Raw genomic sequence first — 14815 nt, 5'->3', positions numbered from 1 at the left:
TCCACAACAGGAAAACGAATCTTACTCAACTGGGGACACAAACCCAAAGAGTGCATGAGATATAATATCCATTACCGTCAGAACGTGGATAGAATACTCGCATGAGATATATTATCTATTACCGTCAGAACGTGGATAACATACTCGCATGGAAGATTATCCACAACCGGCTACTGGGTTAACAAAGGATAAATCGACCGAAAAGAAAGGCATCGGGATACCAGAACTAGGTATATAATGATGACCAATCAAAGGAGCAACAATCATCACCGAGCAAACGGGTAAATGAAAGGCGATCCGCTGAGGATGAATTGCAAGCATCCGGCAATTATCCACAGGGACTGGCTGGGGATACATTGAGAAACAATCAATGATCCGGGGAACAAATCACTAGCAAACGGTGAAAAGACCCACTGGCAACTTCAAAAGGGATAACATTGCGAGCATACGGCAATGATCCAGAAGACAACTTGCTGGGGATAAATTGCTAGCATCAGGCAATTATCCAGAAGCAAAGGGAGGAATATCAACATCAAACATTGAATGAAGATAACCACAAAGAGTAACCATCATCGGTTAGGATGAACAACAAGGTTAACTCTGCAAAGGGGAGAAATTAGGGTTTACAACTACCGAATACGGGGTAGAATACCAAAAATCTGGCTGAGGAAACAAGAGGTTAACACTACCGGCTACTGGGTAGAAACCAACAACTCAGCTGGGATAAAATTGCTAGCATCCGGCGATTATCCACTCGTACCATAAGGTACAAACTCCGATGGGGAGAACAAAACAACATGGGATTTACAACTACCGAATACGGGGTAGAAGACCACAAACTCCACTGGGGATAGGATGAATGGATGCCAAATACTGAGCACTTATTCAACTTATACCACCGGGAAACACAAACTTTGTTGGGGATAAAAAACCTAACAACAGAAAATTCACCAACAGCCAGAACGAACCACAAAGGTTACCTCTGCTAGGGGAAAAAGAGATAGGACTTACAACTACCGAATATGGGGTAGTAGCCATACTCTGGTGGGAATAACCACAAATTGGGGTTTACATCTACCGAATACTGGGTAGAAAACCAACAACTCCGCGTGGGGATGGAACAAATCACAAATCCGCACGGGAAACAAAATAGGGTTTATAACAAACCACAAACTGCTGGAGAGCAGGCAAATAGGATTTACGACTACCGACTACTGGGTAGAAGACCAACAACTCTTGCTTGAGGAATAAAAGGTATATAACCACAAATTCCACCAAGAAGAGGGAACATAGGACTTACAACTACCGGTATAAGGGTAGAGGCCCAAAAAATTCCGCTGGGGATAAATGAACTGATGCCGGTTACTGGGCAAACCATTCATTTCTTCCACAGGGAAGCACAAGAAACAGCTGACAAAACGCCGATTCGGGATTGATCTGAAAAGACAGACTGAATCAAAACAAGTCCTATGAGGATATAACTCAATAGGAACATCCATCCCAATATATGTGTTGGGAGGAAACGGAAGAAACCGTCATCCACGAGGGTATATCTCAGTGGGGAACTGCAGAAGGAAAATACAGACACTTTCTGCTTATGGGCTGACTCTATATGGAGAGATTTAAACACCCGATATCTACTTAGGAAGATCTATAAGGAGATCTATATCACCTAAAGCAGAAGACAACGAACAAAAGGTATATGGCAAAAGAATGCACTATGAATATCTGAATGTTTTATGAATATGCATGAATATGCGTGATCATGTGTGATGAATGCTGACAAAACAGACAATTCTAACACAAACAGGTCCAGGAATCGAACGCCCGGTACTATACTTCCAGGGGAAAAACCAACTGGAAAGCCAATCTGCTAGAGATCCGCATGCTGTAAAGCAAAGATCTGCGGGTACTGCAGGGGATCAGAAGAATCTTGAGGATATCTGCAGGGGATTTCAACATCAACTGAGAAACAAGAGTTCATGGCTCAACCAAGAACTGCTGCCAAAGCAACTCCAAACAACTCTGGGGAACAACCCACTGAAGGAGAATCATCCGAGTAGAATCTAACTGCACAAGCAACTCTACTGGGGAAAGTTGTTAGCTATCCTTGGGGAACAACCCACTGAAGGAGAAAGCACCACACAAGTAGATTCCGCAACAAGCCACTCTACTCGGGGAGAACATACATCCGACGGATCACACAAGTAGATTCTGCAACAAGCCACTCTACTGAGGATCAAAAATAATCAGGAAATCAATCCAATTTTTGGGATGCTAGAGCCACCAACTGACCTACTGGGGATTGAGATAGCTTTCAATAGGCAGAAACTGCCACAACGACCATTCTGCAGACTAAGCTGGGAAAAACGGAAAGCAACCATGCTGAGGAGAGATACAACAACTCCGTTGGCAACTACACTGGGGAGAGACTACTGCTGGAGAAGAAACTGAGTCTTCAACAACCACCTCTGCTTGCGACTATACTGGGGAACAACCCCACCAACAGCTCTGCTTGCGACTATGCTGAGGAAAGCAGTAAAGTATCGGGATATCAATCCACCGACCACCGAATCTACCACAAGGAGAACAACCATGCTGGGAGATTACTGCTGGAGAAGAAACTGAGTCTTTAACAACCACCTCTGCTTGGGGAACAACCCCAACAACAAAGCAGGAGAAAGAGGATACAATCAAATGCCAGGAATATGAACTAATGTCTTACCTGTTGGGAATCATACCACCCTCGGGAGATCACTGAGACATCCCTGAGTATCCTTTCATCACTGTGAATATTCACTTTGTTTAAAACAACAATTTTGAAAAATTTTATTTATTTAAAACAATGACATTTTATCAATTAAAACATGCAAAATATTTGTTGAATTGAAACAAATAAGAGTGCAAATAATTGGATAAGAAGCTCAAATTTATTTGATGGAATGGTAGCCTGCAAATGGCAAGACTCCATGGATCTGTACAAATTTGAAATCAGTGATATATATTGGAAGAGGGCTACATTGAACATAATGATCCTTTCTCTACCAATTTGAATCTCGATGTATTCGAAGCTTCAGTTAACGACGAATCGAGAATCTTTTGAAGAAAAGACGGCTGCGGAACAGAAGGTCTTGTCAGGATGCAGTTACTTGCTAAAATCCCTAATTTTAGCCTAGATTGCCCCAGGGTGAGGTACTCAATCTAGCGGGATGCAAATATACTCATTTTTCAAGTCTCTGACTTTTGCCTGGATTACCCTTGCGGGTTATCCATCGAGACGCTCATTTTTTGCCTAAGCCGCCCTTTCGGGTTTTCAACTTAGCGAGCTATTCTGTTTTTCATTTGCATATACTTTTTTTTTCTTTAGGAAAAGTATTTCTAGACTGCATCTGAATTCACAGGACGAGTGAAATCCTCCCCATCCATTGTTGTAAGCATCAAAGCTCCGCCTGAAAAGGCTCTTTTAACAACATATGGACCCTCGTAGTTTGGAGTCCACTTGCCCCTGGAATCGGGCACGAAAGACAAGACTTTCTTGAGCACGAGGTCACCTTCTCGGAACACACGAGGCTTGACCTTCTTATCGAATGCTTTCTTCATTCTCTGCTGATATAACTGACCATGGCACATGGCAGTCAATCGCTTCTCTTCAATCAAATTCAATTGGTCATAACGACTCTGAATCCATTCAGCATCAGTCAACTAGGGACTTGAGGGTATCATTCTTCTTTTTTCTCTTTGAAATTTTTTTCCTGATTTTTGCTTTCATTTGGATTTTTCACCCTCTTCTCCTTTTTTTTTTACATTACATTGGTAATGCCCCAGTTTGACTATTGCTGGGTTCTTGAGACACAGCTGAATGAGCTCCTTTTGTGCTCAAGAAGTCGGGTAATCTCATCAAGAATCCCCTTCAACATCATCTTCCTCGGCTTCGAATACAAAGAATTCAAGATTGGGAGATGGCGTTGTATCATTATGTTCAATGGGTTTAGAAATCCCTGCATAATGATTCTGGATAATGAAAAGCTTTTGAATTTTAACAAGCGAATCATTTATGCAGATGAAAAGGTTGCTTTTATTCTTGTTTTTTATGGTTTTTTGTGATCACTGATTTCATGCAAAAGCAAAAAGTGAAAACAAATGGAAAAACAAATGTTTAGCAACGTATTAACTGAATGAAAACATCATTGTGTTAAATGCTGCCAACAATGTCATCACTTCTCCTTTTGGCATGGGAGAAGGGTTTTAAACAAAGTGAACAAATCACGCTGACTTATGAATGACCGTAGGAACATCCACAGCGACCCAATTGTGGCAGACACCACCAGGTATGATGAAATTGTTCAGATCTTCTGCATCCTCTTCCAAGATGGCAGCAGCTTCTTCCTCAGGTTGATTGTCATGGATGAATCCTCCACTCTTGAACAAACCTTGCTCATTATATGCACCAGAACAGTAGCCAATGCCAGCCCGGGATCGGTTAACCAGGAATAAATCCATCAACAGTACTTAGTCTGGCAAATATCTCTCTGAGTTCACAACTCTCTTGCTCAGAATGATCCATCAATCTGGAAGAGTTGGCTCTGGTGTAGTACCGGCGAAGTGCGTCTCCAAAATAAATGAAGATCGCAGGGTCAGACCACAGGACGGGAGACCGGAATAAACACCCGCTTATGCAAATGATGCATGAAGGGTTTATGCACATGCTTGTTTTTTATTTCAAAGGAACTCGAAGGTTTTATTTGCAAACTTTGAAATATTAACATTTTGATCGTATATGAGAATATCTCATCAGATATATCAGGTGAAATTTTTTTCCCGGTTTTTTTCATGTTTGGAAATTTTTGCAAATAAACTCCTTTGAGTTCCTTGAAAATTTTCTTTTTATCTGATGATATGGATGCAGATAAATGCATGAATGCATGAATGCAACAATCACACTCAAGGATCAAGCAAAGCACACCAAACAAAGGTCGTGGGAAAGCTCGTTGTATCCCCTAATATCAATCATCCATTCTGGTGGATTTAGGTTTTCACCTTATCGACACCCAAGTTCCATTGATATTAACGGTACATGAACCGGCTCTAACATCCTTAATATCAATCATCCATTTTGGTAGATTTAGGTTTTACACCTTATCAATACCCAAGTTCCATTGATATTAACGATGTTTGAATGACTCAACCACGAATCACGGGTTTGCTGAGAGTCACGAGCATGGAGTCTTGGTTAAGAACCACCCAAAGGGAGTGTACTAGGGTTTATACCTGCCAGACATGTTCTACCAGAGGTTCCCATAATCATCGTCTCATATCTCGGATATTATCGGAGGAACGAATACTCGTATTCCAAAAATATTCTCAAGAGAGACTCTTATGAGTGTAGTATCGCGTAACAATCGCATCAGATCTTACATCTGAACGACCTCCGCACTACGTCCTAAAAATAGGCCAAGATGGGTTTGGTAAACTAAGGTCCTTGGCTTCTAAGGCACATGATTGAACGAATAATGCCTAACCACAAATAACTTGTGTGACATTATTGATCCAACATGACCTCCACCAAGTGAATGGACTCGCAAGTCAACTGGCTAAGGAATACTCCACACCAGTCAACAAGACTATGCCATTCTCCTATCCTAGAGTGCACTCGAGTTCGGGTATAGAACTCATCTCACAGATCACCAAAGCAAACAACAATTGTATATCAAGCAATTCAAACATTACAATCAATACAGTTATCCCAAATTGTACAAAAATATGTCAAATAACAGCTAACAAATATCATACAACAAGGGTGAAAAGTAGGCAATACCACCAGGGAAGGTCTAATGTTATCCCCAGTGGAGTCGCCACTTTTCTGTAGCGGTGTATTCGTCGCTATATGATTTATTGATTAAACCATAGGCAAAGCATACAATGAATCGAGTCGCCACCGCACTTTTATTTATCCTAAGGACTGGTTAAAAAGCGAACAAAAACCTAAGAAGTTTTACACGTAGAAAACTAATGAAAAAGATCAGAGAATCTGGATAAGGGGTAAATTACGCAATGGGAAGGTGTTAGGCACCCATCACGTCCTAGGTACTGCTAGGGAGCCCTTTTCACACTTGTTGTATAAAAATGTTTATTTGTTTTGACATATTGTGCAAACATGAATGGGATGATGAGAAAAGAATGTACAAGTTAATTATTTTTGTGTTCGAACGGATGAACCCGTTGCCTACGTACCTTCCATCAAAGGTAAGGATCAAAACGCCGTAGTTCGGCTAAAAGATTTCCAAAATTAGTGAGTTCAATTTTAAAACACAAGCACTAAGGCTTTTCATTACCAATGGGAGAAAACTCAACCTTATGAAACAACACGTCCACCATGTGAGAAAAGCTTCCACTCGCTAGTGAGGGGTTAACCCGATAATAAGCGAGGAAGACTTACAATTCAATCAACTAAGGACAAATAGGTGAGGTTAACATCAACCAACTAGGATAAATCAAACCTAAGGCTAATGTATGAAAACTTAACAAGCATGGACAAAGCCATAAAACAATTGAGTGAGTTGGATTAATGGATTATGATTATTCACAAAAGGATGGTCAAAGTATGATTAGATTGATTCAAAGAAGTGTTATGAAAAGAATTTGAAAAGTCATGGACTTAGGGCCCAAGTTTCTAATTTGAAAAGGGATGAGAATGTTTGCGCAACATGCATTTACAAGTTTGAAAAAGTCAACAAATGAAAAGGGGTTTTGAAACAAAAGGGTGTGGATGAAGTGTAAAACTTCCTAGAAGTTCACCTCTTGAAATCATATAGAAGATGATTCAAGCGTGTCCTTAGGAGTGAGGCAACAAAATAAGTAAGCAAAATAAAAGCAAGGTGATACCGGATGCCATCAATGGTCTTATACCAATCTCACAAACAAAAGCGGATGTCGGATACCAATAACTGGGTTTACACCAAACTCCTAAAGTAAAACAAAACTTGGAAGTCGGATGCCAATCTATCTGGACTCAAACCAACCTCCAAAGTATGGTCATAGGAATACAAATGCCACATTACATGGACTTACAATGAATCCTCACATACAACAACAAGCTCAATCAAAGAGCAAAGAGGATATGAGTGACCACTGAATTGGTCTTACACTCTATCCCTTCCATGTCATAGGAACAAAAGCCAATCAACATGGACTTACAATTGTCCTCAATGGGAAAACATCAATGTCACAAGGACAAATGAAATGATCATGCACTAATGGCAATCAATTATGATAAATGCACAATGGCAACAAATAATCATGTATAGATGAATCAAGCAATCAAACCACATAATCAAAGAGCACACACTATATGCAAGCATCAGGCTCAAACAAGGGTGAGGCGTTAAAGCCAACTGGAATAGGGTTAATATTGCTCTTAACCTTGCCATTGAGGGGCTAAGGTGAAGCAGATGAAAGGATATGAGGGGTGTGCCTCATCACTCTTATCCCTGGTCAGGGAGGGCATTGAATATCAGAAGGTGAGGGAGTTCAGAAAGGGGGAACTCTCTCCACAAATTAGACTCGATAGATCTTGGGCTAGGATCCCAATGCTACAACCATGTAATGGGAGCAAGGAGAAGACTCACAGAATAGTGGGAGATAGGCTACATATCTCTTATATCCACCAATTGCCTTATTTAAAGGACTTTTCCTGCTTGGGGACAAACATAAACAATCACAAACATTGCCTCTTAAGGAGGACTTCAGACAGTTGCCTGGCTAAATAACAAGCCAGGTCTTCCAGACTACATGAAGAAGAGAGTCTACCTCAATGCAAATGCTATACAAGCAAAGCAATGCAAGTTCTTAAGAGAACTGAGCAACTAAAGGGTACCTGAAATCAATCAAATATAATCAACATCCCAATCATAAACAAAACAACAACATAAGAATCAACAACAATGTACAATCAATCAATAAGGTGCATAGCACAAAGCTCAAGTGAACCAAGCACCCTACAACACAAACAAGTTAGTTCACAATAGTCAAATGAAACAATTCAACTTGCATTAATTCCTTTAAAGCACTTTGCTTCTTAACCTGAAAAGTCAAAGTCAAACTCAAACATGAGTAACAAGACCACTAGGACAAGCCTAGGGTCAAAGGGAGGGAAAAAAGTTAAAACAGCAAGTGAAACATGATAAAAATCAAGGTAATTCAATTAAGAAGAGGATCCAACTGGTCTCATATTAAAACTATGCACTAATTTCATTTTATGCACAATTTAACTCAAAGTAAGCAAATGTGAATCATAAATGAGCAAACAGAATGATTACATCCAAACAAATATCAAAACAGCTCAATAAATTCCACAAAAGTTCTATTCTAAATAGAACATATTCAATGAGCTACATGTCAATTTTCGTGCAATTTGGACTAGTGGAAGTGGGGAAATTAAATTCAACATGTCATGGCATGCAAAAATCAACCTAAACTAGGTCACAAACCAAGTGTCAACTTCAATCAATTGTAAAACAGTGAGAACAAATGGGAAATGGATGGGACTAAAGCCAAAGTGAAGCTAAACATGTTAAGAAACACTCCACCAAATTTCACATTCATATCGTAAGAAATGAGCATTTCACAAGATATGGAAGTTTGCTACTCAAGCAAAACCCTAAAAATGCTAAACAGCAATCAAAAATGTCAATCAAATAGGAAATGAATCAACAATTCCTACAAAAATTCATGGTGAAACTAGACACATACAAGGTATCTCATGCAAAAAATCAGAGCCGTAGGCCTAGTGAAAGCATGGAAAATTAAATCATGAACACAGCATAGCATAGTGTGACACATATTGTCACACTCAAAAATATTATATCATATCTACCAAACCAGAGATCCAAAAATTACAAACTATACATCAAAATCTCCAGGCATGAGTCAAGAACTAGCATGTGAAATTTCATTCATTTTGGAGCAAGCATGAGTATTTTATGATTAAAATGGTGAAACATACAAATATAGCATACATGACAAATATCATTATACAAATCCAAAAAATCGCCAGGCACAACTTGAGATACTATGCCTAAAAAAAACTAGAGGAAAATCTGAATCCAACAAAAAAATTCCCACCTAATTTGGATTAAGGATGATTTATTTATGATTTTTGTAAGATTGATTAAAATTGAAATGTTTATTTAATGAATAAATGGATTTAATTAATTACGGATGGCATTGTTGTAATTAAACCCAGCCATGGCCAAAACGCGCAGTAGCATTAATGCGGTGTCACCACATGAGTGGCTCGCTCCGGCGGGAAACAAAGTTCAAATTGGCAAGGCACGAATCCAAGATCAAAGCACGGGAAATTTCCAGAAAATTGAGATTCATCATCGTTCTTCATTTGTTCTTGAGTCCAGATTCAGTTATGAGCAATTGTGCACCAAAATGTACAAACCGTATACCGTTCTCTCCGTCTCTCAGCGTAGGTTACGAATATGGCCATAGTTTTGTCTATAGGTTAACATACATAAAGATCCGATCGAAAGAAGTTTTGTCATACAAACTTTGATTCACAATATCTTGATGATTAGTGGACGAAATCAAACGATTCAAGCATCAATACACTCTACGTTCAAAGCACTATCGAATCCATATAACAATTGCAAGAATTAAAGAGTTCGATTTCCAACCTTATTGATGTGCAGCTCGTGAATCCTCGTGTTTTTGGCTTTGATTCCTGAAAACAGATGAAGGATATTGCTCAAGAAGATGATTGATGATGAAGATTTAGCTCAAGAACGCTCGAATCAAAGGAAAATTGCAGCTGCCATTGGAGTTCAAGACTTGGACAGTTGGTTTCCGGATCGATTTCTTCTTCCAAATGCTTCAACAGAATTTCAACACCACCTGCACATGAAGATTTGACAGAAAAAATGCACAAGTATGGGCGAAATCTTGATGAATTTGATGAAAAGTGTTTATGTAAAAATGGAGAAAAATGAGAGAATTTTGAGAGTTTTTGGATTGGATCTGAAAAATGATTATTGGTCCCTGCAATTCTGTTAGAATTAAGCTTATATACTTGCCCTTAATCCAACTCTTAATCATGATTAGGCCATTTTTGATAATTAGCAAATGAAGCTCACTTAAGCATTTTGGCCTTTTTGCCCTTGGATGGTTTGGATCAATGTAACAGTGTTTTTCCACCTTGAGCAAGTCATAAATCATGCTTGGAAGCTATTGGAATTGGTCCCATGTCAAAATTCTTTGTACTTTGAAATTTGGACCTTTTTGCCCTTGGCTTTTTAATTGGTACACTTGAAAAATGACCTTTTTATGTGAAGGCTTTTGGCAAAATGTGATGATGGATTTGAATAGTACATGTCAAATATGGTTTGCTCAAAGAAGAATCATCCAATTTGGCTTTTCCATGTGAAAGTTATGCCACTTTGAATTTAGGCATTTTCTGAAAATGATTTGACCATAACTTGCCAACCACACATGGGAATTGAGTGTTCTTGGACTTTTTGGAAAGGCAAGAACAAGATATTCAACTTTCATGTTGGACAAATTTTGATTTAAAGCTTGGTTCATGATGTAATTTTGAGGAGCATAACTTTCCATTTTGGGCAGGTGAGAATTACAGGTCATTTCCATTTTGGGAAACTTTTTGTCTGACTTCAAATCCTTCAACCTTGATCTTTGAAATGCCAAATGAAGCTTATATGGACATGAATGAGACGTTTCCAACCATCTCACACCTTCCAAATCCTGATTAAATGCACAGTTGACCATAGTTGACCACAATTGACTTTTCTAGGGTTTTGCTTGACTGAGCCATGTTTTGATGAATTTCAAGCCTTTTTCAATTGAGATCTTGATACCAAATGATATCACAAGTCATATGAACTCTTTTGGATGATCATGGTGCCCAAATACTTCAAGGATGGTCACCATCCAGCTCAATGGCTGATTTTGACTGTTTGACTGATGATTGCTTCAGCTGCAAGTAACATGGTTAGATGACAATAATTTTGTACTTTTGGTTAGTAAACAAATGAAAAGCAATGACATACAAGTGCAATACATGCTTGGTGATCAAGAGCCACACTCACAAGGTACCCACCCTCTAGGAGGGAAGCAAAGGTGCACAAAGATCCTTGAGGCTATGATATGATATGATATGAGCCATGAGGGATCTTAGGGCAAAAATTGGGGTCTTACACCTGTGAAGCAGAAGCTCAGAAGAACTCATCCTGATATGGCAGTGAAGATTAAAGAAGAAGTTCAGAAGCAAATTGATACGGGGTTTCTGGTGACTTCTACATATCCTCAATGGGTGGCCAATATTGTGCCCGTGCCCAAGAAGATGGAAAAGCCCGAATGTGTGTGGACTATAGAAACTTGAATAAAGCTAGTCCAAAAGATGATTTCCCTCTACCACATATTGATATGTTGGTAGATAATACAACTAAATTCAATGTCTTCTCATTTATGGACGGATTTTCTGGATATAATCAGATCAAAATGGCACCCGGGGATATGGAGAAGACAACATTCATCACACCTTGGGGAACATTCGGTTATCGAGTGTTGCCCTTCGGTTTGAAGAACGCCAGAGCCACGTATCAACACGCTATGACTACCTTGTTTCACGATATGATACACAAGGAGATCGAGGTGTATGTTGATGATATGATTGCAAAGTCGAGAATGAAAGTTGAACATGTTAAGCACTTGTTGAAGCTTTTTCAACGTTTGAGGAAGTACAAACTCCGTATGAATCCTAACAAGTGTACATTTGGAGTCTGTTCCGGCAAGTTATTGGGCTTTATTGTCAGTGAAAGAGGTATTGAAGTTGATCCTGCCAAGGTCAAAGCAATACAAGAGATGCCTGTGCCCAAAACGGAGAAGCAAGTCCGAGGTTTTCTTGGCCGCTTGAATTATATTTCCAGATTTATGTCCCATATGACTGCCACATGTGCGCCAATATTCAAGCTCCTCCGGAAAGATCAGCGTCATGATTGGACTGAGGATTGCCAGAAGGCCTTTGACAGTATCAAAGAGTATTTGTCTGAGCTTCCGATTCTGTCTCTGCCTGTTGAAGAGAGACCCTTGATTATGTACTTGACTGTTGTTGAAGACTCTATGGGTTGTGTACTGGGTCAGCAAGATGAATCAGGGAAGAAAGAATATGCCATCTACTATCTAAGTAAGAAGTTCACTTATTGTGAGTCTCGGTACTCAATGCTTGAGAAAACATGTTGTGCTTTGGCTTGGGCTGCTAAGCGCTTACGCCAGTATATGTTGAATCATACGACTTGGTTGATATCCAAAAGGGATCCAATCAAGTATATCTTTGAGAAGCCTGCTTTAACTGAGGGGATTGTCTGTTTGCAGATGCTGTTGTCTGAGTATGATATTGAGTATCGAGCTCAGAAAGCTATTAAAGGTAGTATCTTGGCTGACCACTTGGCACATCAACCAATTGAGGATTATCAGTCTGTTCGGTACGACTTCCCAGACGAGGAGATTCTTTATTTGAAGATGAAAGATTGCGATGAGCCTACACTCGATGAAGGGCCAGAGCCTGGTTCCCGATGGAGCATGGTGTTTGATGGCGCTGTGAATTAATATGGAAATGGTATTGGGGAAGTGATTATTACTCCTCAGGGCACACATTTTCCTTTTACAGCAAGGCTAACTTTCAAATGAACGAATAATATGGAAGAGTATGAGGCTTGTATTATGGGTTTGGAAGAATGTATTGATCTTAGGATCAAGCATCTTGATTGTAGCGGGGTATTCGTTACCATTAGAGATATTTACTAAATCCAAGGTAAACCATACAAGTCGAGTCACCACCGCACTTCTATTTATCCAAAGGAATGGTTAGAAAGCGAACAAAAACCTAAAAGTTTTATCGAATCAAAAACTAGTAAAAATGTCAGAGATCTGGGTAAGGGGGTTGGTTATGCAATGGGAAGGTTTTAAGCACCCAAAACATCCTAGGTACTCCTATGGAGCCCTTTTCATAAGTGTTGTTCTAGTCTAAAGGGTGTAGGTATATCTAAAGTACTATTTACTAAAAGGAAGGTTAAAAAAAAATGACTCGCAAGGATGTCGCATCCACTGCCTATGTATCTCATATGAGTATGAGAATCAGAGTCTTCGTAGCTCGGCTACCTATGGGTTAAAGAGAAATGTGCTCGGTAAGACGTCGCATCTTATGCCTACGTATCTCATCTGAAATGAGAATCAGAGCAAAACGTAGTTCGGCTAACTAGGGGTTAAGGATTGCCATCTGAACATAGACTTACAAAAGAGGACACCAGCTGTGTCAAAGGAGGGTGGGCAGTGTGTTCAACGTCCTAGCAGTAAGTGTCGCAGTTCATTGAATCGAGTCTTAGGCAGTTACCTCTTTGCAATAGAACGGACTGACATTCCACAAGATCGGAGACGCACGAAAGGTCTAAAAGTGGGGAAGCTCTGCTCTAGAGTTGTCATGCAATATGGACCTATGTGTTATGATTTACAAAGGGGAACATCTACCTAATGTTAGCATGCAAAGAATAAGGGAATTCTACCTATGTTATCATACAAAGGGTTCTACCTAATGGGTGCTACCTAAACGGAACAAGAGTCGACGAATGGAGCGCGAAGAGGAGTTACAGATAAGGGTAGATGGCGATGTCGGAGGCAATCGACTTACAGGTAGATGGCGATGCCTAAGGCAATCGACTTACGAGAGGATGGATGAATGCGTGCTGGTTCTGTTAAGTTTTGAAAATGATTACTCGACGTTGGATCGAGCTTTTGATCTTATTTTGAAATGGTTATCGGATGTTCGTTTTAATTCTTGTATTAACAGGTGACTAAAGAAATAAAGAAATAAATATTATACACTTTATGGGAGAGGGGTACATTTGTTATGAATGGGGATTGTTCATGGCAAACAACCAATAAGAATATATGCCTCATACATCATACAGGTAGGCAACAGTTATCAATCAGATCGGATAAATAAACAATATATAATCAAACCAAAGAATCAAATAATGGAGCATTTAAACAATGCATGGGAGTATGAACATGTTAAATAATCAAGCAATAGAAAGCATGAATGAGAGAAACAAGTATAAAAGATAACAGATGAATCAAACAGATGAAAATATGCACACGAAGGGTCCACTGAATAATTTAATCAGGAAATGAGGTAAGGACCAAGTAAAATCAAGGTAAAAGGCCTCTAATACATGGCATATGAGATGAACAAGGGAGGATCAAAAGATCTCTTCAATTGCCATAAGCAACCCCTAAGTCAAACATCGATCATAAAGAAGTCAACTGAAAATTCAAGTCAACTTAAAAAATAACAAATAAATAGCAAATTAATGAAGAAAATTATGAAAAATTAAAATAAATAAGGTGGGGTCAGTACATAATCATCCCCCAAAAATATTTTTAATATAATGAAAATTGGCACGTGAATTAATTAAAACAAAACATAGGTCAAACCAAAAGTCAACTAATAAGACTAGGTTAGAAATAAATCAAGAATAAATAGTAAATTAATCAAGAAATTATGAAAAATTAAAATAAATAAAGTGAGGTCAGGACATCATCATCCCCCGAAAATATTTTTAAAATAATGAAAATTGGTATGTGAATTAATTAAAATAAAACAGAAGTCAAATTAAAAGTCAACCAACCAAACTAGGTCAAACATAAATCCAAAATAAATTGAAAATATGAAATAAAATTCCAAGATAAGGTCAAGTTGACCATGAGACAGTGGTCAACCTTCATCCCAAAAACAAATGCT

This window comes from Lathyrus oleraceus, chromosome 6 (assembly GCF_024323335.1).
Source record: "Lathyrus oleraceus cultivar Zhongwan6 chromosome 6, CAAS_Psat_ZW6_1.0, whole genome shotgun sequence".
Taxonomy (NCBI): Eukaryota; Viridiplantae; Streptophyta; class Magnoliopsida; order Fabales; family Fabaceae; genus Lathyrus; species Lathyrus oleraceus.
This window is presented reverse-complemented; position numbering follows the sequence as displayed.